Genomic DNA, 10,786 nt, shown 5'->3' on the forward strand with positions numbered 1-10,786 from the left:
GAAATCTTTGATTTCTTTCCATATTTTGCTTCTCTTTTCTGCTGCGGTTTTTTCCATTTTGCAGATATCAGCGAGGGTCCGGTAATAAACGGGCACTGATGACGACACACTGGCATTGATTCAGGCGTCGATCATGGCGTGACACGGAGCATGGAATCATGGCACTGATGGTGGGTCACTGCGAGACGAACGGACGCGTCTGTTAGGGTGCTTGCGGCGCCTAGGGTTTCTGAAAGCCTAGGCCTTTCTATCTCTTGTTAATGAATTGGGCCACTTGGGCCCTGTGTATTTTGGGCAGCACTTGGGTACTTGGGCTTGGGCGTAACCAGGTACTGGGTAGTGTAGGCTGATTGGGTTTTGGGTCATCAGTTGGGTTGTTGGGTTTTAGGTATTTATGCTAAGGGTTTTGGGTTTTGTTAATGGACTGTAAATGGACTTTATTTTAATAAATTTTTGTTTTTATATTTATTTACGGGCCCGGGTAAATTTGGGTTATTACAGTCCCCAATTTGTTTCTGTGCATGAGTGAAGGGGAAGAAATGGGGAAGGAGAAGAGAAGAAGAAGAAGAAGGAGAAGAGAAGAAGAAGAAGAAGAAGAAGAAGAAGAAGGAGGAGGAGGAGGAGGCAGCATTGGTGAGGGAACAAAAAAGAAAAAAAATAAAAGAGAAGGAGAAGAAGAGGGAGGGAAGGAAAAAAAGGTAAATTTTTTTTTAAGGAAATAATTTTAGTTGTCAATTTAAGGAAATAAATTATTTATTTTAATTGTTATTATTATTATTATTGTTGATTGATTTTGATTTAATTTTTAAATTTATTTTTTGGAATGTATAATTTGGTTAAAAGAGATATTAAGGTATGTTTGTATTTATTTTATTTATTTTATATATATTCATAATTTATTTTTAATTTTTATTGAAGTAAAAATCCTATCTATGTTATGTACAAAAAATATTTTATTATTATTTTATTTAATTTATTTGTTAAGTGTGTTTTAGGTTAATTAGATATATTTTTCTTAAATTTATTTGGCATGTTATATTTTGATTATATTTTTTTATTTTTTATGTGATGAGGTTTTTTACAAAAATAGTATAGAAAATATTAAAAGAATATCTTAATGGAAAAATAAAATACGGAAAGAAATAAAACACGAAAATAATATTTTTGGGGAAAGTGGTGTGGCGGGTTTTTACTAAAATGATATAAAAATAAAATACGAAAATAGTTTATTTTTAAAAATAAAATACGAAAATAAAAAATAAGAACAAAGGGCCAAAACCAGAGTTTTTACTAAATTAATATAAAAACACTAAAATAATACATTTGAAACATTATATACTAAAATAATATAAAAATAAAATACGAAAATTGGATATTTTAAAAATAAAATCCGAAAATAGAATAAATAATAAAACAAAGGGCCAAAACCAGAGTTTTTACTAAATTAATATAAAAAACACTAAAATAATACATTTGAAACATTATGTACTAAAATAATATAAAATAAAATACGTAAATAGTATATTTTAAAAAATAAAATCCAAACTAAAATAAAAAAATAGCCAAAATCAGAGTTTTTACTAAATTAATATAAAAATACTAAAATAATACATTTGAAACATTATGTACTAAAATAATATAAAAAAATAAAATACGAAAATAGCATATTTTAAAAATAAAATCCAAAAATAAAATAAATAATAAAAACAAAGGGCCAAAACCAGAGTTTTTACTAAATTAATATAAAAAATACTAAAATAATACATTTGAAACATTTTGTACTAAAATAATATAAAAAATAAAATACGAAAATAGTATATTTTAAAAATAAAATGAAAAACAAACGGCCAAAATCAAATTTTTTACTAAATTAATATAAAAACACTAAAATAATACATTTGAAACATTAGTACTAAAATAATATAAAAATAAAATATGAAAATAGTATATTTTAAAAATAAAATCCAAAATAAAATAAATACCAAAATATATTGAACTACATGCCGGGTATATTATATATATTATAATTTAAACCAAAATATTTTACTTATTATCATTTTAAAATAATAATAATATTTGTATTTGAATTGGATATATTTATTATTTTAATGTAGTATGGCAAAAAATATGCTATGAGAAAAACGGTTTGGTATTTTTTGTAATTAAAAGCAATATATAAAATTTAGTTATTTTGATAAATATTTAAAATCCATCAAACATTGAAATTAATAACCAAAATTTATTTTGAAATTGCAAGCATCGTAATGGCTTCATTGATTAAGAAAGATCCTCACGTAGCTGACACAGTTAATAATATGGTAATATATTGTTATTTGTTACTCACGGGTTCCATTAAAAAGAGATCTATGTAATTTACGGAAATAAATTATGTTATTATAACTACTTTCTGCAATTTAACATTATCAGGGCTCGTACCATGCATTAAGGGGCCGGGTGAATGGTTTAGGATATTCCCCGAACGCACGACTGATGCCCTACTTCGAGCTAGCTGGATTCGGGTCAGCAACATTGATCCGGACGTTTGATTTGCAGTACGATTTAAAATCCGCATTGGTCGAGCATTGGCGTTCGGAGACCTACACTTTTCATTTGCCGTGTGGGGAGTGCATTGTCACTCTAGAGGATGTTGCACTGTAACTTGGGCTCCTAATCGACGGGAGTGCCATAACGAGCGTAAGTGCGATAGCTGCACTTTGTTATAGCCTACTAGGAGCCTCGCCCGGCGATGATGAGTCCAACTTTTCGGGTTTAAAATTTACATGGCTGAAAGTAAATTTTGAGCATTTATCAGTTAATGCCACTGAAGAAGAGTTGATGTGCGCAGCTCGAGCGTACATTATGCATATTATAGGGGGTGTATTGATGGCTGATGTGAACAACAACAGGGTTCATCTTATATATTTACCTCTATTAACTGATTTGCATAATGTTATTTCAGATAGTTGAAACTCCATGATTACGCTATATTGTATCGTGAGCTTTGTAGGACGACAAAGCCTCATGCCGTAGACATAGGCGGATGCCTTATATTGTTGCAGTCATGGGCTCTTTATCGGATGTCATTCTTGGCATCGGTTAGTCACCAGCCATACGTATACCCACTGGGTAACAGGTGATAAAATTTAACTTGTTATTAATTGATAGTTTCTTTATAATGATACTATTCTAACGATACTATATTTATTTGAAATTTGTTTTCGTAGATGGAGTATTTATTAGGGTATCAGGAGGTCGTACACTATCCCAATATATCGTTTGTTGATTGAACAACATGTCGGTGAAGGGGTAAGCTATTCCAATATTTGCGACATGTAATTACTTTATATATATTACTCAAACTATGTGAAATTTTAACCATGGTATTAATCAAGCAGTTTATTTGGATGCCATATCGTAGAACAGAAATTGCGGCTGGTATACCATCGTCTGCCTACATTCATTCTTAATTGTGGTGTACTAACGCACCAATTATTAGTTTCAATATAGTTGAATGGTATCACGGGGATCGAGTACTACGACAGTTTGGTTGCATCTAGTATATCCCGGATCCGCCAATGGAGGTGAGGAAGGTTCACGGCATCAACAAGAGAGGGAAACATGGAATGCATTGGGGGGTTGTGCACCGGAGATATATTGTTGTGTAGGATAATCGGATGGGTCGAAGACTGTATGGATATGTCTTCCGATTTGCAACCATTGTCAGAGTACATGCAATGGTACTTTAGTATGGGAAAGCCATATTTACTTGGTGCCCAATCGACTGTAGCCACCCCGCACGTGCAGCGACCTGGGGCATACGAGCCAGTGGCCGATATAGAGCCCAATCCACAGCCAGTCTCGAGCCTGAGCGAGAGGTGGAGCCCAAGGCACAGTCGGAGGCCGAGTCCGAGCGATCGCATTCACATCCAGCTGATACCTCTTATCATCCAGATTTGCCGAGTAATGACTATTTTTCGGGCTCGTTAGGGGGCGGATACCATTACGGGTTTGATATCTTTAGATCGTATCCATCGCAGCACAGCATTCTTTCGGCCTATATCCACCGCAGTAAAGCACTACCCCCGGCCCATACACACCGTAGTACTCCGCTCATCTTGGGTTGTATCCACTGCAGCATGGCACTCCTCCCGGCTCAAGTTCATAGATGCCATTCGAGCCATATGATTTTTCTTCCATTTATCAGACACTCTTACCTGCGACTGAAGAGGATGTTGGTCGTCACGATCACCCACAACGTGAACGTCGACCTCCGAATAGGTATACCCCTAGGACCACACCATCAAACCATCAACTTTAGGGGTTTCTTGGGTTTTGATATTAAAAAGTTTGTACTTTTTTGTATATATTTAATTAGATTAATTGGAACTTTGAAAATTGTAACAAAATTTGACCATAATGTAAATTAGATTAATTTGGACATTTTGAACATTAAAACACTAAAACTTAACAAACTTAGTCTTGTAATATAAATTAAATACATTACAACATTAATCTAATTGGAACAAACTTTGAAAAATAATTTTTTATATAAATTAAATACATTACAACATAGGCTCAATTCCTACCCGATCGTGACGATTGTCTAACATGATAGTTTCGCTATGGGCATTTACTCCGATTATGACCAGCTAACCTGCATAATCCACAACGCTTACCATCAAATTTCTCCCTAATGTCCATCTCATTACAGATTCTGGATGATTGCAGACGACTTCTCGGATTCCTGCGTAGCCCTCTGTCTGGGACAAGCTCGAAAGTCTTCGGAGGCACCTCCCACGTAGACAAGTCAGGCAGGACAGGGAACTCATTTTCCTAGACACGAAATGTGTGCTCGAATGTGTACACATCATCGAAAAATTGTTCAACATTAAGGTTCACCTTAGCACACACTGCCACGAAATGCGCACATAGATAATGAAGTGTTTGGAACCTCCTGCAATCACACCGTCTGTTCCGGAGATCAACTCCATAGGACCTAGGTGGTATACCGGGTCGACAACCGATGGTCTCTGTAACATGAAATGTTTCATGGCGTTGTGAATATATTTCTACATTCATTGACCTTGCCATCTGACGATTTGCAACCATTGTATCCCTGACATCTTCGACAAACACATGTCCCGCCTCCATCTAGTTGAGTTGTTGCTGGCCCATTCTTGGCATCAAGGTAGCCAACCTGTAGAATATAGCTGAAAAGACAGATGAAATCAGAAGATGTCGTGTTTTCAACAACACAGTGTTGACCCCCTCCACTAAGTTTGTGGTCATTTGACCATAACGAAAGCCCTCGTCAAAACTTTGAGCCCATTGCCATGGCTCCATAGTACCCAACCACTATTGGAAAGATGTGTTCGTTTGACCCTCCATGTCACTTTCAAGTCGAGTCATTCTTTGGCGGAAAATATGTGGCTCCAGCTCGTGCGCTGTATATGTATTAAGGAAAAATAAGTTACAGTATTACCCTAAAGCATTAAAACATATGTTGAAAAGATAAGGTAATCATTTACCCATTTTCACAACTTGTCTCTTCTAGTTTGCATTCTTATAATCTCGATGAAAGTTAGTCGCGATGTGTCGGATACAATAAACAGATCTCCATGGTACACCGGAACGCCTAATGGCTGCAATTAATCCTTTCCTTCTATCGGAGATGATGTAAATATTATCATTGCTAATAACATACCTCCGCAGGTTGGTAAGGAAGAATTTCCACGATTCTATGTTCTCCTTATCTATGATGGTAAATGCTATCAGGAGCATGTTCCTGTTGTCGTCTTGAACAACCGCAAGAAGTAAGATCTGTGTGTATTTTCCATATAGCTAGGTCCATCTACTTGCACAAACGGCTTGCAGTGTGGAAATGCGCGCACACATGAATCAAACGTCCAGAACATCCGATGGAAAATTCTTTTTCCTAGCTGTAATTGGTTATCCGGGCAGTAATAAGGTCGTGTCTATAACTCAATAACAGTCCTCGATACGTACTCCCGCATAGCGGCTATCTATCCCTGTAGCTCGTTATACGATGCATCGAAATCCCCATACAATTCTTCTATTGCCATCTGTTTAGCTATCCACGTCTTTCGATATGATACTCGATACTGAAATCGTACCTGTATTTTGACAATCAGTACTGAAACTTTAATAGTCGTCATGTCCTTCACCATTGGCATGATAAATGTACAGATAGTTTTGGAATCAAGTTTTCTATGGTCTTCAGTCGTACGTGTTGGTATGCATGTGTGAGGCCCAACAAATTTGCGTATCTCCCACATCTGCAATTTTTGAATAAATGTAGCTCGTACCCGTCAATTGCAGCCTTTCGCCAACTTCCAACACTCTCTAATATATAATGTCGGTTTAGATATTGCAATTTTGTAATCCACTGATATATTCATGCTATACCGCTTAATAGCAAATACGCACTCTTCTTTACTTTCGAATCTCTGGCCTACCAATAACTCATCATGCTCGAAATTTACGGCTAGCTGGTGAGCAGGAAGTATTTCAGGGCACTCCAGGAACTCAGCTACATGCGTTGCGTCGGGGTCTATGAGCGACATGTGTGGCCCAAGATTATTGTGTATTACAATACGTCGCATCTGGTTCCCCACCGAAGACGCGTTAATATTTTTATCGTCATTCACGTCTTCATCGTCAATATCATCGGGGACAGCCCTGGGATTTGACGGCGAACTTAAAAAGCCACCGGTGGGTGCTATAGTAGGAGGCTGTCTATATTAGTGAAGCTTGCCCCTTAAGGGTGTTCTCACCTGTGCTATCAATAAGAAGGAGCCATTTCCCTGGTAGGCTAAGCTAGAAAGAGAGAAAGATCATCCACATCGGAATCACTATCACTATCGACCTCTTCATCACAAGGATCACGACTATCGTATCCATCATCACCAACCATATCAATATCTGGTGTAACATTAAGATCGATATCGATCCCACGTATAGTCGATTCACTATCAACGTACGATATTGGAGCCACCATGCACGGTTCTTGAGCTGCATGTTCTTCACCATATGCAGTGAGATATTCATTCTACTCCATACCGGCTAACTCAGCAAATAAGTGAATCGGTGCATTTTTGTCACTCCCATTCCCATAGTAAAGAACTATCATTGTCTCCACGTCTTCGTCGTTTACAAGTTCCATTTTGGTGAATTTGATAGGATTTGTCGAAACTGGAAACTTGTAGAAAAGTTTTGAGATCGTTCTCCCACAATGTCTAACAATTTTTGCGTTAATCCTTCCCTTCATATCATCCAACAAGACATTTCTATTAAATCTCATTGCTATTTGTTGTCGACATTCAAATATACATCCAACGGTTGTTGTTAAGATGATTTCATTAAAATAAACGCATACGAAAAACTGATTATCCATCTTCAATACTCAATCTGTTAAAAAAATAAACAAAATTTCTCAAAACAATTTCGAACAACAAATAAATTACTTAAATACAAAATTAATTAATCAATATGCAATTTTTTTCATTCATAAGCCCATACTTTTTCAATTCTCATTTTGTACATGAACAACATTTATCTTTACATTTAACCACTTAAATTCAGTTCTACATTTTCTTCCATCTCCAATCCCGTATCTTCATCTGGGAAATTCGCTACAATCCAATTTAGAAATTCTTGATTCTCTTCATATTCATCTTCTACAATCCAATTTGGAAATTCCTCGGGATCTTCTGGCTCTTCAATCTTTATAACGGGTATTGAATATACAAGTTCTCTTGGTAATATTCTAACAACTAATTTATCCATCCATGGTTTGTCAAACACATTTTGCTTCCCAATTAACTTTCGTGAACCTATACTTTGTCTTGCTATTTTCCTTGCTCCATAAGAGATTATAAACTTCACGAAGTTTATAACTAGATTCCAATAGATTTGTTGTACCGATGTCTTCCAAAGTTCGTCTAAAATGATTTGATGCTCTTGTTCTATTAATGTCCCTCTAAGGGTTAAATATTGCACTTTATTGTTTCTAATCATTTCATGACCCTTCCACAACACTTTTTGCAGATTTCGATTTACGGTAATAAGGTGTTGAACAATGTCATCTTCTGGTTTCATTCTGTAATATTGCACTTCTCTCATCATCTTATCAACTTTCTCCTTTTGTGCTAAACTTATTATCTCATCAGGCAATACCAAATATGTTGCCATTTCTAACAATATGTATAACAAAAACATTTTTAGTTGTTATCACTAATTAACAATTACTTTATAATAGTTTTACTAAAATAAAAATTTTCAAATATATTTAAAAATCTAAAACATAACATTCACAATAAACACATAATTAATCTAAACACAAAACTTACTAACATATCACAATAAACAAAATAAATTTTAAAACAAAACATAAAAGTAACACTAAACAAACTATATAATACTAACAAAATAATTTTTCTTATCATAATCTATTTTATTTAAAAATAACAATAAAAAATTTACCTTTTCTTTTCTTTCTTCTCCTTTCTTTCTTTCTTCTCTTCTATTCTCTCTATCTTCTTCTGTAATTTTTTTTTCAATCTGGTAGGAGCCGAAGGGGGAGAGTGGGGGGAGATATACTGGGGGGTCAAGGCTGTCAGAAAGGCACCACTGGTGCCGCCTATGACAACACCACAATTGATGCCGCCTATGGGATGCCCTCAACCCTTATTTTATTTATTTTTTCAACCTATTGTTTTTTTTTTCTTCTTACCTGTACATGTCAGAAAATTGAGGGTGGTGCCGCCTATGCACCACCCTCCATCACTTGGAATAGCCCATTTTCGTATATAATTTTGAAGGCAGCCTATTTTAGTTTTTTTTTTAAATATTATTATAGTAAAATCCCTAAGTTGGGGAGAAGATGATGAAAGGAAAGAAAAAGAGAAAGAGTTATGATTGGTTGGTGGGTTTGGTAAATGTTTAACGACTGAGTGATAATTTTAAACAACTTTTTTAATGATAGTGATTAAATTGACAAAAAAATTAGAGTAACCATATGAAAAATGATGCTATTTTAGAGTGACCTGTGAGGAAATTTACCCTGATATTTATTAAATTGAATAGTAAAAAGTTGGGTGTATATGCACCATTTTCCTAGCTAGCTCATTTATGAAAATTTATTACCTCAACATAATATCAATTTTTTAAGGGTAGATTATCTTATAACTAATAATTAATGACTAGTGCTACTAAAATAATAAATTGGTCTAATTTTCTATCAGTTCCTATATTCTTTTAATTTTTAAATTTAGTATTTCTACTTTCTTTTGTAGAATTTGCTCTATCTATTTATATATCTACCTATCTAATTTAAATAATGAAATCTAATTGATAACAACATCAATTGTCTTTTCCTAAATGAATATATGTTATTAATTCTATTCTAATTTTTAAATAAGAGATTTGAATGTTGAACTGCTACACATTCAAATTTAACAAAAATCTATTAATAGGGCTATCAATTGGACTTTAATTTTAAAATCAAACAAGTATAAGAACTAAATTCTTAAAAATTAAATTAGAGGAACTAAATTTCAAAAATCTAAAGAGAGAAGGGCTTGGGTTACAATTCAACCTAATAAATCTATAATTACATATGAAAGCACAAATTTAAGAGAAACATTTTCATTATATGCTAAATTGATATTTAAATAATTTTTAATATAAAATATAATATATAAATTTATTGATAATTAAAAATATATTTAGATAAAATCATAATAATATAAAAACAATTAAAAATTAAAAAAATCATACAGCAAGTCTTATAACATTTATAAAACTCTTATATTTAATAGTGATTAAAGTGATAATTAAAAATATAATGGATAAATAAAGAAAGCAACATATTTTTAGAATATAAATCATAATATTAAACAACTAAATAATAACTATCAAATTGTGATTGTGCACATTCACGGTGTAGGTGAAAACTTTTTATGTGAAAGAAATATCCTTACTAAAAATTATGTAAAAATCAAATGAAATTTTGATTAAAATAATAATGCTAAGAAGTAAAAATTATAATAATTTGGGTTCAAGTCCTATCACTATGATTCTTATTAGTTTTGTATAAATATAAAAAAAATACACTCGTAATAGTATAATAAATTTGTAAAACTAATTTTTTAGTTATTTCTCAATTGAGTTGATGCTCGATTGACTCATAACACCAATTTAATCATCAATTTTAAGTATAATATAAACACATCAAATCAATAAATAATTATTATGATAAATAAATAACTACACTTAATTTAATTTAGTGCTATTATATCATAATATTAAACAAACAATTTACTTAATTAGTTATAAATTGCAGTTTCTATTTTATATTAATAATTATCGCTAATTAATATTACAATATATATCAGTTAATATCTAACACTTTTATAGTGGAATCTAACGAAAATTTAAAAATAAAGTATTTTTTAGGGTGCGTTTACTTCATGCAAAATATTTTTACATTTTTCTATTTTTTAAGTATAATAGTTCTTAGAAAATGAACTACTAAGTCGAATGACAATTCCAATGAAGAAGAATGAAATATTATTTTAATTGATTAAGAAATAATATTATATTCATATTTTAAGTTTATTTCTTTATATTTTAAAATTTATTTCTTTCAGTATTTAAATTTCATGAAATTAAAATTTAAGTAATAATGTTTAATGATGTGACAAAGTTCAATGATTTCTTTTACAAGGAAAAGATTACAAATAGAGTTGTTAAATTTTATTTTTGA

Source organism: Gossypium arboreum, chromosome 10 (genome assembly GCF_025698485.1).
Source record: "Gossypium arboreum isolate Shixiya-1 chromosome 10, ASM2569848v2, whole genome shotgun sequence".
Taxonomy (NCBI): Eukaryota; Viridiplantae; Streptophyta; class Magnoliopsida; order Malvales; family Malvaceae; genus Gossypium; species Gossypium arboreum.